This window comes from Crocuta crocuta, unplaced genomic scaffold (assembly GCF_008692635.1).
Source record: "Crocuta crocuta isolate KB4526 unplaced genomic scaffold, BGI_CrCroc_1.0 scaffold9, whole genome shotgun sequence".
Classification (NCBI taxonomy): domain Eukaryota; kingdom Metazoa; phylum Chordata; class Mammalia; order Carnivora; family Hyaenidae; genus Crocuta; species Crocuta crocuta.
In genome coordinates this window covers 9840858-9855269 of record NW_027551567.1, presented here as the reverse complement: position 1 = coordinate 9855269, position 14412 = coordinate 9840858, and positions in this window count along the sequence as shown.

Below are 14412 nucleotides of genomic sequence, written 5' to 3'. Positions count from 1 at the left end.
TACATTTGATAAGTGTGTGAAACATGGGGACTACTTGCAAAACTAATTCCTAAGTATCGTGGTTTTTACATTTCTGCTTCTACTGAAAGGTACAATTGATTGAATTCTTTGTTTTATTGATTCATTCTTCACTTAACAATTTAAAAAGGGGACTATATATCAACTCTGTAAAGGTAGTATTCAAATTCAATAAAACATTGTATGTATGCACTAAAATGTGCTTGTACCGACAGCTACATCACACCTCACACTTCGCCGTTTCACTGTTTCACATTTTAAGCAAACAAAAACTCTAAGTGGTAGCATGGAATAACAGAATTGAAGTTCTCCAATTCTGTTTCCCTCCCTTCACAATTGCTGTGCTATCATTATTTAACTTTGAGTCACTGGTTAAAAGTGGGAATGCAGAGTACCATAGTGGTTGTGTGTAAGTTGAACCACTACGAACTTTTTCTCAAAAGGAATGCACATTACAGAATCCCTAGGTGTTGGCAGCTAGCTGATCAGTGGAGAGTTCTCCCAATTAACTTCCATATGGAATAAATATTTATTAAAGGAAAGGCAATAAAAATGTATTAATTCGAAGCATGCGCGCGCGCGCGCACACACACACACACCAGTAATTGTTTAGAATTTATACCCACAAAAGATATTTACAAGGAAAAGTATTTTATCACTAATATTATTTAGAATTGCTAGTGTGAGGTGATGAGCATACCAATTTATAGTGGGTTTTATTATTGTCTTTAAATTCTCTATGGTTAATGTATTTCTTTATTTCCTGCACTGGAGAGGACCCTTCCCACCATTTTATTCTTTTTACAGCACTGGTCTCTAATGATTCTCCAGCCAAGAGAATCATTTTTAAGTCTTGTAGTCTTGCTTAAAAAGGCGGAACAGGTTTGTTGTTTCCTGATTGTTTGCTTGATCATTGGGCTTGATGACATGCCTTGCTGTTTCTAAATGCAAGAAAGAAAGTTGTCATAGCGACACAGCCTGGTGGAGAAAGGACGAGACTGTCCACATATTTCCAAGTGTGTGCCTGTGACTGAGGCCCCAGAGTATGCTGCCTAGGGAAGTTGTTTGGAATAAGCCCAGATAATGGAACTATATTAGCAAAAGAATAGGAGAAGCAACCTCACTACCATGAACAAAGGGCTTCCCCCTTGTAGCAAAAAAAGAAAAACAACGGGCTCATGTGGCATCATAAGGACACAACAGCCCTCCCATGTCCTTCCATTTAAGCCTGTGGAGCCTCAAGCTGGTCTATGCTAGGTAATGGGGATAAGAAGGCAGATGGGTGGAAAGAGACTTTTATGTTGAATAGAAGATTGAAATTTTAAGTGGGGAGGATTAACTTTTAACAAAGAAATTGACCCTGTCTTAATAACCAAGCATGTTCGACAAGTTATGGAATCAGTCTAAGGTGTCTTTGAGGGAATTTATTACTTACTGGGAAAAATATATGCAAGCCAGATGTCAATAGAGCTGAATTAGTAGAAGTTTGGGGGGAAATTTTTTTTTGAACTTGGGAAGTTAAGATTCCTCACTGGGTCATTTAATAACAATTATATTCTGTTGTGCTGACACACTTCTGTCACTTTGCTGATGCTTGGTGGGAACCTAGAGAATGTTTTCCTGACTGAGTTCCTATTCTAACTGTCCATTGTTTCTAGGACATGGCCCATGACCCTCTTTCAGAGATTTTCTCTGCTCCCTCTGACATTAACTTTCAAGCTTTCAATTTATCCCTACATCACCTAAGGTTTCAAGAATCCCAATGGAGAGCCATTTAGTTCTGAAGCTGCTTCCAAAGATATGTGCATGGGTCCAACATGCACAAAAATCTTTCAAAAACTAGCCAAAAGCTGTTGCATGAAACATGGCAATTCATCCTTCTTCAAATAACATGATTTCCCCTTTTTGTTTTCCAAATTTCTGTTATATTCTGTTTCTTTTTCTTTTTATTTGTTCTGCTCTGTATTTCCCAGAGGAGTGCCCCATAATTTTCTTGTGAACTGGATAATTATAAAGTCTAAATGAGTTCTTTTTATGTGAACATCTCCTAAATTGTTAACATACTCAAGTTTCTCATTTGAATAATGTCTTGAAATTGTTAAATTTGAGTTATGTATGCATAAAGCATTCTATCATTGGAACACTGGAAAATCTTTTGAGGCTATTGATTGTGTTGGGCTAAGAAACTGCTTTCCTTGTATGTGTTTACAGAAAAAAAGAACTATGCTATTTCAAAAGTGTTTTATCTTTGGGCTTATTTCTCTCTAAGTGTGTAGCTGTTGAGTACTGTATCTTTTGTGGCAAAGATTGTAAGGCTATTCTAAAAAGGATGTTAGGCAAATTTTATCATAGCCATTATTAGTTTGGAAGATTTTGAAAATTATTTTTAGGTACTTAGGACAATATATTTGCTTTAATTAGGAATGATAGAAGAGGATCCAAGGAAGAGAGAGATTGTAATTCCTCATTTGGCATCATAAGCTATACCCCATAAGGGCTTTTAAAGGTCTGGTGTGTATGTATTTCTCTATTTAAATGCCATCTGAGTTCCCCTTCTGGATTCTGTCGAGGAACATATTTCCCTAAAGGTCCCCTGACCTCTGTAAAACTAGATCACATAGGGGCGCCTGGGTGGCTTAGTCAGTTAAGCGGACGTCCGACTTTCGCTTAGGTCATGATCTCGCGGTTCGTGGGTTCGAGCCCCGCGTCGGGCTCTGTGCTGACTGCCAGCTCAGAGCCTGGAGCCTGTTTCAGTCTGTGACTCCCTCTCTCTCTGACCCTCCCCTGCTCACACTCTCTTTCTATCTCTCCTAGAAATAAAAAAAAAAAAAACAAAAAACTAGATCACATAATATGCTCTCTAAGAATGAGACTCCTCTCACAAATAAGAAATAAAGTGTCCACAGGATGAGACTTTAGATAGATTGGGCCAATTGAGATTTGGGTGCCTTTTCATAAGTTTAGGGACTGAAACAACTTCTAGGAAATACATTATCTATATCTTCTAGAACTCCAAATAAAATAATGATTGTCTCATGCTTGTCAAGTCCTTTATGGTTTGCATCGTATGTTCATGTTTTAACATTTATTCCTCCTCACAGTAATCCTTTGAAGTAGGTATTATTATCTTATTTTATGAGATATTAATTTACTTTCTTAATATAGTAGCCCTCAAAGTCTAATCCCAGGTCAGTCAGTGCTTTTCTGATCATCCACAACTTTGGCTCTACTTCTGGTGGATAGATCACTCCCTGAGAAGCCTTAGGACAACCTCCTGAAATACTCCTCAGCCCCCAGCACACAGAAACCTCAGCATGACTGATAGTATTGCTGCAGTGACCAGATTGCCATATAAAAAGGGAGATTTCTCCCCCCAAAGTGACACCATCTCCCATATGACCCATTGTGACATTTTGGTAGTCAACCATTTTAAAGTTGATAAACTTAAAAAATAACTCAAGAATCTCAAAGTATAAACTATTAATATGTAAAGTAAGTTTCACATCTTCATTCAACTTGATCCCAGTTAAAAGAGGCCAATATTCTCTTCTACTCACTCATGTTTATATTCTTTCTCCAGATGCGCTGTATAGTCAGGATTGTGATTCTTCTTACTCATTGTACTGCTCCTCAGCGGAAGTCGAGTTCCTAAAATCCCACAAGAAATGGGGACCTTTTCTGTTTTGGTCTTAGGGCTCCCGCTGAGGCCCTTGGAGTAACTATTCTCTTTTGGCTGACACTCTGCCTATTTCTAGCCTTCAGTGGCTAGACTATTAGAATGTCAGGCAGTCTCTAGTTTGAGGTTAAGAATTCCATCTTGTTTACCTTTGTATTTCCAGTAGTGAAATTTCTAGTGACTGGCACCTACTAGAAGTTTTATTAGTATTTACTGAATGAATGAATGAATGAATGAGAAATCTGTGTGTTCTCATTTTATGGAGGGAAAATATTACAATGAAAGTGTTGAGTGAATTGTTAAAACACGTGGTTGTTCGTGACAGAACCAGGACTTGAAATCTGATCTCTTTATTCCCATTCCAACGTGTTTCCTCTGACTTCTCATTCCAATATGCTGGTGGTCCTCATGCTTATCTTCTCTGTTCCTATTCAGTGCATTTCCAGACAGCGTATTTCCTTCACTTTTCCTAAACCCAATGAGCTACATGACTTCTTCTGTGTAACCTCTCAGACTCCTACCCCTAAAACCTGTAACTCCTATATATATATATAAAAGTTCATCATAATGCATGACATCAGCTACAGCCCCATTTCACCTGAGCAATATAATGTGTCAAATGGGAAAAATCATTTAATCCATACTAGCTGCCCTTGTATGTTCGTATCCCTTCCCACATGAACAGGATAAAAATTTTACATCTCTAAGCTATTTATCTCATTACAAAATAACAACTTGAGTAAAATTTCAAATACTTTTGAAAGTATATGAAATGAAAATAAAACTCCTGCCTCCCCCCATGGATTCCCAGTGTTCCTTTCCAGATGTGAATACTATTAACAATGTCTCATGTGTATCCCAGGAAGCCATCTTGCAAAAACAAGCATATACATGTACCCTTTTAACAAGATAAACAAGGGGCTTTCACACTCAGAAATGATGTTGAGTGAAGAGAACAATCTTCAGAGAGATAGAGGAATAAGAAAGCAAGTTGAAGAGGTTACAACATTTAGGCAAATTTAAAAGGTCACAAAATAATAATATTGTATTCATGTTACCTACATATGCATGAAAAAGTATAAAAATAAATTAATCAAATGCACACTAAATTCATGTAATTCCCAAGAAATGAGTAAGGTGCAAGGGATAGAAGATGAAAGACAAAGGGAATTTGTCTGGAATTTTTTTACGGACCTACATGTTGAAGGAAATATAACCAATGTTAAGAATTACCAGTTCTGGGGGTATGTTCATGGGCGACATTTATTCTCTGTACATTACTTATTTTTTAATGTTTATTTATTTATTTTGAGAAAGAAAGCACACAAGCGTGGGTAGGGTAGAGAGAGAGGAGGAGAGAGAGAGAATCCCAAACAGGCTTTACCCTGTCAGCGCAGAGTCCGATGGGGGCTTGATCCCATGAACCCTGAGATCATGACCTGAACTGAAATCAAGAGTCCAACTTGTAACTGAACTACCCAGGTGCTTCCATTACTTATTTTTAAATATGTTTAAAAAAAATTTTTTTTAAAGCAAAGTAGATTCTACACCTACTGTTCTGCATTGTACCTTTCCCATATAACCATATATCTTGGAGAGTCTTAATCGTTTTAGCGTATATAAATCAACCTGAGTTTTAAATGGATGCATATGATTGGACCATATACTTAAGAATGATCAAAGTAGGAGGGGGCCTGGGTGGTTCAGTCAGTTCAGCATCTGACTTCCACCCAGGTCACGATCTTGCAATTTGTGGATTAGAGCCCTGGAGGGTTCTATGCTGATAGCTCAGAGCCTGGAGACTGCTTTGGGTTCTGTGTCTCCCTCTTTCTCTGGCCCTCCCCGACTTGTGCTCTGTCTCTGTCTCTGTCTTTCTCTCTCTCTCTCAAAAATAAAGTTAAAAAAAAAAGAATGATTAAAATGGGAAATTTTATGTTATGTATATTTTACCACAAGTTTTTAAATCACAAAAAAATGGTTTCATGGCATTTCTTTCTTTCTTTCTTTCTTTTTTTTTTGATGTTTATTTTTGAGAGAGAGAGAGAGAGAGAACACAAATGGGGGAGGGGCAGAGAGGGAGAGGGAGCCACAGAATCTGAAGCAGGCTCCAGGCTTTGATCTGTCAGCACAGAGCCTGACACAGGGCTCAAACCCATGAACCATGAGATCATGACCTGAGCCAAAGTTGGATGTTTAACTGACTGAACCACCAAGGCACTCTGCATGGTATTTCTTTATATTTTGATCATTTTACCATTCTCCTATGGATGGACAATTATGTTGTTAGAAGTTTTTTTGCTGTTATAAATACTGCTATAATGAATCTAAATATAACATGTATATATTACCACATGCATCTGACTGTGGATAAAGATATTTTTCTAACATGGCTTTGGCTCACTATGGAATTTTGATATGAATTTTAAATGACCAGTCCTAGCTAATATGAATTTTAGATGACATTCATTTATAATTACAGAATTTAGCCAAGGTATTTCATTCATGTACATTATTTATACTTTATTTATACTGAGGCAAAACTATCAGTTTTTAATATTTTTAAATTTAAATTCTGGTTATTATCATGATTTTAGTTAAAATTCCACTATCGGAATTTTTTTTTTTTTTTTAGTGTTGGGGTAAAGCTTAACCCTGAGAGTCAATCTCCAGTCATTTATACCTTACCATAAGAGAATGTATCAGCTCCTTTCCTAAGATTTATAAATAAATAAAGCTTGAAGACAGAAGACATTATAGAGCTACAGAGAAAATCCCCCCAAAGCAGAAGCTGGGCCCCCAAAGGCAAACTTAACTCCTACAAAATTTTGTGTAAGGCAGACCCAAATATTTCAGAAATGTTTAGTATACTGACACCAACCTGTCACTCCACGCTCAAAGGATATTTTTAAATTATAGCAATGAAGACATTGAAGTCTGTGTCAGCTGAATCTAGATCTTTGAAAATTCTGGTTGTTTCTAAAATTTCCCTATACATTTTTGTTCTAATTTTTTACCCAGACTTTCTCAGTAGAGGCATTACATTAACTATTTCTATTCACTCTCCCTTTTAGACTTTCACATTTCAAAGATATTTTAAATTGTGGGAATAAATATTTGCCTGGACATCTGGGTGGATACACATTGTGTTTGGTGAGGCCAATCATGTGGCAATGCCTATAAAGGAAGCACATGACTGATATTGCAACTGTACGGATTTCTTGATTGATAGATAGATAGATAGATAGATAGATAGATAGATAGATAGATAAATGATAGATAGATAAACTTGCTCGCTCCCTGGAGGAATCACTGACCAGCATCCCCCCTCCCCCGCCATTTATAGGCATTTTAATATTGTTTTAAAAATATACTGAGGAGCGGGAGTTGTATGTATTTTTAAGCAGAGTGGAATGGCAACCAACTGAAAAACAAACAAAAACATTTATTCCTGAGAGGTTTAAATCTCAGTTTGGAGGACTATGATCTTAACGTCAGTGTGCCGAATTGTTCCAATTTTCCCGTGAAGGGAGCTAGTCGTCACCTCCCGACAACAGAAATTGTAGTCTACTTTTTAAATTTATGCTTTTGTTTTCGTCTGAGCCATTGGGAGTCTACAAATTCTGTCATGTGGCTGTGCTCAGTAGCCCTAATAGCCGTGATGGAAGCTGTGTGTCAGCGCTGATGAAGGAAAATGGAAAGAGAATAGAACACGTTAATATTCTTTGGCGGAGGGGTGGGGTGGCATTCTCTTGCTATTTGGAGGCACATGTTAGCTTGGGATCAAAAATGCAGATATGATTCAATTATGTGAACATGTTATTTTTGCATACATGTCACTTCAAGGATTTGCATGCTACTGTCACTTGGCTATTGAAAATATAAATTCAGATTCTGATAAAATATTTTTTAAATTACAAGAAATCAAATTTAAAAGACAGCAGCAAAGGACGGCTTTTTATAAAAACTGGATTTATGTACTATTTACATGTAAATAACTCACCCTGCATGCAGGTATGTATACATCCGTGTATAAATTTAAATGACAGGCACCAATTTAATGCAGAAGCCAGGCCTCATTAGTTCTCTGAGAAGGATTGATTCTCCATAGCCAGAATGGTACATACAGCTCCTAGATAATTTGTAATGAATTGAATTTTCCTTCAGCATACCTAATTAGTGACTCTTTCTTTTGCTACTTTAAAGGGTATAGACATTTGAACAGATAAATATTTGGGAGTTTGTTAAAACGCCAGAAAGGTATTAAGCTTTCATATGCATGGACTCTGTGGGGAGGGAAAAAAAAAAAACCCATGAAAAAAGAGAACACTTCATTCTGGAAAAATTAAGTTGTCCGGGTTTTGCTTTAAGAGCATCATATGTTTCTGGCTATTTGCAGAATTACTTGGCAAATTTTACATGAGGTACCACAGCCGTCAACCATGTCTTCTGGTTGCCTCTTAGTCTGGTACCTGGATGACAACTTCAGCTCCCCTTGAGGTAAAGGATGGGAATCCCTGGAGGGCATTTCTCTCCTCAGAGGTTTGCACACAGAGAGGTTTGCTTTTCACTACAATGACGTGTAGACCGGACCAGTCCAAAGAGTTATGGGATCATGTTCTGGGAAGTAGACTGATGGACCGTAAATAAGTTTCTACTCTATTCATAAACGTGTTGCATCCATGGACTCAAGACCTGAAATAGTAATTTCTGGCAACCTTGAAAATGGGTGCCGTAGTAATTCAGACTTCTGTCTCAATTTTTCTTGGAATTATTGACTGTTTCAGAACCCCACATGGCATAGATTAGACATTTTAAAAATGATGTAGTAATTTTAATTACATTACATCTTGAGGTAAATTATAACTCTGTCCTGTTTCTTATCATCAAAAGCACCATATGTATCAAATTATGCCAAATATTAACAGATAATAAGTCACTTCTGAGGAAGTCAAGAAAATAGAGCCAATTTGGTGGTGATCTGATGGTGTTTATGAATAGAGAAAAGTTCAGCATCTATTGCCTCTCAGAGAATAATGAATCCAAACATGTATTATCATGTCAGGTGGAGATTAAATGCTGTGGCCAAGAATGAGGAGATGGAGGATTCTTCACTGAGTGGCAACAGAAGAGACTTATTTTTCCACATTAAAATGGTTAGGATCGGTAGGTAGCAAGTCGACCAGAGTCGGGACAGAATAGGAACTGATCACCTCTGAAGCCAAGATATTTAAGAGAAGAAATTTTGTGTTCTGAATTGAGATGGCACTGACTTTGTCTCTGAATTTTCGGATGCCATTTCAACCAAAAAAATAAAGAGTTAGCACATATACAATATATAAGGTTAGTTCATAGCCTATAAATTAGAATAGCACCAAGAAATGCACAGTCCTTTCTTAAGAGAGAGGAGTTCCACATTAGTAGTTTAATTGAAAACCATTTTTTCTTCCTTTCTTTTTTAGATGTTTTCTATGTCACAGTCTGTGTATTCAAATTTGCAAGCCTTAAAGGACACATATACTGTTGATAGAGCTAATCATTAAGTGATGCAGGATTCTAAAAAACTGAAGTTCCTGAAAGAATGAAACACTCAAAGCCAATAGAGAGAACAGTGTGGATAAAAGTGGAACTGACCAAGCAGACTGACCTCGTACACACTTGTGTCAGCCTCCCTCTATGAGAATAGGACAGTTGCCCCAAAACATTTGAAGGGTTCTCATGTGGAAAAGTCAGAACAGATCAGTGTGTTTCAAACTTTTTTTCATAATCACCTCCCTAGAGAGCCTTTTTACATATTTTTATACTAATTACTCCACCCTCACCATGAAATCTTAATACCACATATACACTATGCATCTGTTTATGTACTCTATGTATTTCTGTGGTTGGTACATAAAAATTGCAAGACTTTGGCTGCCTCTCCCTAAGAACTACTTTTTGTCTCCTTGGAGGCCGTATGGCCCCCACTGAGAGAATGTAGGGACAGGCTGAGGTGATTATAGTCTCTCAAGTAAAAACAAATCCAGACTTAGAAGAAGAGGTTATTCATAAGAATTATTGCAAAGGGGAGAAGGGAACTGGTTTCTAGGAGCACAGGCCTCAGGTAAAATTCAACATTGTCCTCAGAGGGACAGATTTTTAGCTAAAGGTAAAGAAGTTTCTAAGAGCCAGAATTTTCTGAAAGTGATTATGGGTTGATGTTCCTGGACACTGAGTGTGTTCAAACAACTACTGACTGATCCCTCAACCTGGATGCTGTAAATCATGTGTCACAAGGTGTAGACACAGATTGGAAGGCCCATTTGACCTGGGTTTCTGTGGCTATAAAGCACAAGACACTGAAAATATAACTGACCCACCTTGGACATTACCTTACAAATAGATTTTCTCACGAAGTTTAATCTCTCATGTGAGATACAGCACTGTGTTTGAACTTCTCGCTCCCCATGCCCTGTCCGGTCTGGTTCTGTCCACAGGTTAAGAAGAGGAAGCAGAGAATTCACATCCAAAGCAGCCAGGAACCCTAAATGTCAAGGGAGAAAACAGAGCTAGAACATAAGCTGCTGGAGGCTGGCTCCAGCATGTCCAGGGGTCCCTGAAGGATGGACGGTGTCGGCGAAAGAGAGAGAGAGAGAGAGAGAGAAAGAGAGAGAGAGTGAGAGGGCCCCGGAGATTCTTTCTGATCACCAGGCAGGCATCTCTGCTCTGACTGGGGCTCAACTTTATTTTATCATTAAGTGTTTGGGGGACAGCACAGAAGTGGCATTTGCCTCAGACAATGGTTTCTGATAACAAACTTCTTTGATATGTAAGAATTTCCCAGAACATAGATATGTAGAAGACTCATGCATAACGTTTACAATAGTGATTGAGGTAGGGGATTTAGATGCGTATCCTATGGGGAAGGAAGGCGTCTTTAGCATACCAGACAAAGTTTTCAGCATAAAAAGGGTGAAGTTACTTCTCTGTGGGCAGGGGTCAACAGCTTGTTTATTTAAGGTGGAAGTATCAAGAAAAACAGGTCTTTCAGGGAACACCTCTGCTCTCATAATCACAAAAGAAGAAGTTCCTCAATAGGTTCCTTCACAGGGAGCAATCAGCATATACAAGGCTAGAAAATGCTCTAAGCAGAAACAAATGGGTGTGGGTGGATTATTTGCCCTTAACTCTAAATTAGGCTCTTAGTCTCATGGCCAGACTCAATTGTCTTTGATATGCAAGGTCCATAGGAAGAGGCTTTTTACAATCATCCACAGAGGTTTCATCTAAAATCTCTTTTGTAAAGTCAGGAATATGCTTTTCCTTATGAGGTATCGGTGTTTGGAATATGGGTCTGATATGGAATAATGTGAGGCCTGGTCAATACCAGCAGCCTCATTTCCAACATGAGCCAGTAGTAGCAGAAGGAGATACCAGTTTTCGTTTCTCATGGCAGGAGCTGCAAACACTGCTATTTCCTTGCTGTGACTGCCATCCTGAGAGGCCGGTGCGGCTCCCGGCAATAAGCAAATAAACTGAGTCCTAGAGTGAGAAGGGGTGGGAGTCTCTGTAAGGCTGGGGTAGGCCTAGGAATCTGAAGGAGAGAGGAAAGAGTAGCTATAGATGAGTTAAGAGCCAATTGTCGGTTAGTGGGGAAGTTGTAGACACCTACCTACAACATTGTCTCCCAAAGGAGCCATCCTAGGTGGCCAGAGGGTTCACAGGGCAGGACTGGAGAGTATACATTTATACGTCTCAAAGGGCTCTCACTCCATGCCCTTAGGGAGCATACTTAATTTACCTTTCTGGGCCTCTATGCCTCATGGGCCAAATGCCCTAGAAAGAACCAAATAGCCTTGAAGATCCTGTCTGGTTTGAAAGTGCTCAAGTTTTGGATTCCCTCAAATCTACTTCATTTCAGATTGTTATTATTATAGAATCAGCTATCATTGAGTTTTAAAGTAAGCCTCACGAATACAATATAATTTACATGCCCCGTTTCTCACTTCTTTTGTGAAGTGTTTTTCCACTTGGATTACCCAAAATTTTGAATAATTGTAGTTTTTATTTAACTTTTCTTGATCAAAAAAAAATCTTACAGGCTACACAGGTTCTGTTTTGCAATTTAATTATGTTTGGATCTAATGTCAGTAAAATAGTTAAATATTGAACACAGCAATTGAATTTTTGTCACTAAGTAAATTTAAACGTGTTCTATTTAGTTTCCGAAGAAAGAAGTCATGAAGAAAATACCTCCTGTATTCTCATAAAGGTATTGAATTTTAATTAAGTATGGAGTTTGGCTTCATATTGTGCATAAAGGGATAAAACCACATTGTAGAAAATTAAAGGAGCAATTTGGAAAAAATCTCGCTTGAAGTATTTTATTTAAAATCTTCAGCTCTGAGCTAAATAACTGCATAATTTCTTTAGATAACCAAAGAACACTAAAATAGAAATTAAGACAATTGGTCTTAGGAATTTGCAGTTTGAGGAACCCATTAAATAGATTTTATTGATGTTCCCTTGAGGATACACAGGCTATTTTAAATCTTATACCTTAACTAGTTAATCCAACAGTTGGGTCCCCATTATTTTCCGGGCGAGGCCCTAAGCATACAAGCTGATCTCCACTCTCAAGGCCCTAAATTCTCTTCTGCTCCAAGGGGGCAGCGGGGCAAATGGTTCACCTACTTGGTTGTGCAGTCTGATTACCTGGGTCCAACTTCAGTTCTACCTTTTGCTAGTGCAAAATGTTAGGCAAGCTGTTAATTCTTTCACAGTTTTAATTTCTTCATCTGCAAAAGTGGGGTAGCCATTGAACTTCAAAAGAATTTTCTAGCTAAAATGTTTAGATTTTTAATATTTATTTTTGAGAGAGAGAGAGAGAGAAGAGAGAGACAGAGTGCGAGTTGGGGAGAGGCAGAGAGAGAGAGAGAGAGAGGGAGACACTGAATCTGAAGCAGGCTCCAGGCTCCGAGCTGTCAGCACAGAGCCTGATGTGAGGCTTGAACTTACAGACCATCAGATGACCTGAGCCGAAGTCAGACACTGAACCGACTGACCCATGCAAGCGCCCTTCTAGCTAAAATATTTAGAATAATGTTTAGAGTATGTTAAATATTTAGGACACGTGGGGCACCTGGGTGGCTCAGTTGTTTGAGTGCCTGACCTCAGCTCCAGTCAAGATCTCACATCTCTTGGGTTGGAGTCCTGCGTCGGGCTCTGTGCTGACAGCTCAGAGTCTGCGTTGGATTCTGTGTCTCCCTCTCTCTTTCTGCCCCTTCCCTGCTCGTGCTTTCTCTTTCTCTCTGCCTCTCAAAAATAAATATACATTTTAAAATATTAAATATTTAGAACATGCATGTGATGATTCTTTTCATGTAGTAACTTGATTAGCCTCCAGCCCTCAGGTATTCAACCTAACACTCATCTATGTGTTATAGTGAAGGTATTTTGTATGTGATTAAAGCTACAATCAGTTGACTTTAAAGAAGAGAGAATTCTAGAGCATCTAAATGGCCCTGATTCAGTCAGTTGAAAAGCCTTAAAATCTGGGCTGAGGCTTCCCAGCAACAAGAAGAAATTCTGTGTGTGGACAGCAGCTTCGGCCTGTGCAGGGGAGTTCCAGGCTGCCCTGTGGATGAGTACTTCTGTAAGAGACACCCCTTATACGAGACAGGGAGCACACACTTTTTTTCTCTCCTCTGTGTGAGCTAGCAAGGAGAGAGTTCTCAGTAGAAAGAACCCAGCCGTGCTGGTACCCTGATTTTGGACTTCTCAGGCTTCAGAACTGTGAGAAATAAAGGTTTCTTATTTCAGCCACCCGTCTCTGATATTCCTGTATAGCAGCTTGAACGAACAAAGCCAGCAGGCCACAAATTCTGCCTGGGGAGCCAGAAGCGCCCTTGTTTCCTGTCCTCCTTGAGGGCTACTTATTCAGTTATTTGTTCTGTGACTTACTCAGCACACTTTCAACGACCCCTTTTGTTTTCTATTGCTTACCTTTATTAGTTGGCTCTTCTATTCCTTGCAGCCAAAGAACTCTAATGGATACTTTAGGATTTTGCCCCGCGGACTCTCACTGCACCCTTCCACTCCCACGGGCTTCAGCCACTCCTGTGCGTCCTGCAAGCCTCCTGTCTGTCTTCAGCCTGGAGAAATCTGCGCCCTCCCCTCCTCCACTCTCTACTTGAGTGATTGACACCATCCACTCAGTCACTGGAACCCAACACCTCCTTGTCACCTCCTCCCTCACCAGACTAGCAATGGCCCAGTTCTGTTGATTTCCCCTCTTAGTACCTCTTCTCTGCATTTACTTCTCCCTGTCTCAGCCCCTCTCACGGCCCGGCCCGAGCGGTGGCCTCCTCACTTTCCCCCCACGCTTACCTTCCTCTTCCTCCCCATCCACTTGCGCCTACCCACACACCTGAGACTTATTCCTAAAGCAGTATCTGATCAGTTCTCTCTCCTGTTTAAAATCCTTCTTCATGGGGCGCCTGGGTGGCTTAGTCGGTTAAGCGTCCGACTTTCGCTTAGGTCATGATCTCGCGGTTCGTGGGTTCGAGCCCCGCATCGGGCTCTGTGCTGACTGCCAGCTCAGAGCCTGGAGCCTGTTTCAGTCTGTGACTCCCTCTCTCTCTGACCCTCCCCCTGCGCACGCTGTCTCTCTCTCTCTCCTAGAAATAAATAAAACATAAAAAAAAATAAAAATAAAAAAATAAAATCCTTCTTCCCTACGG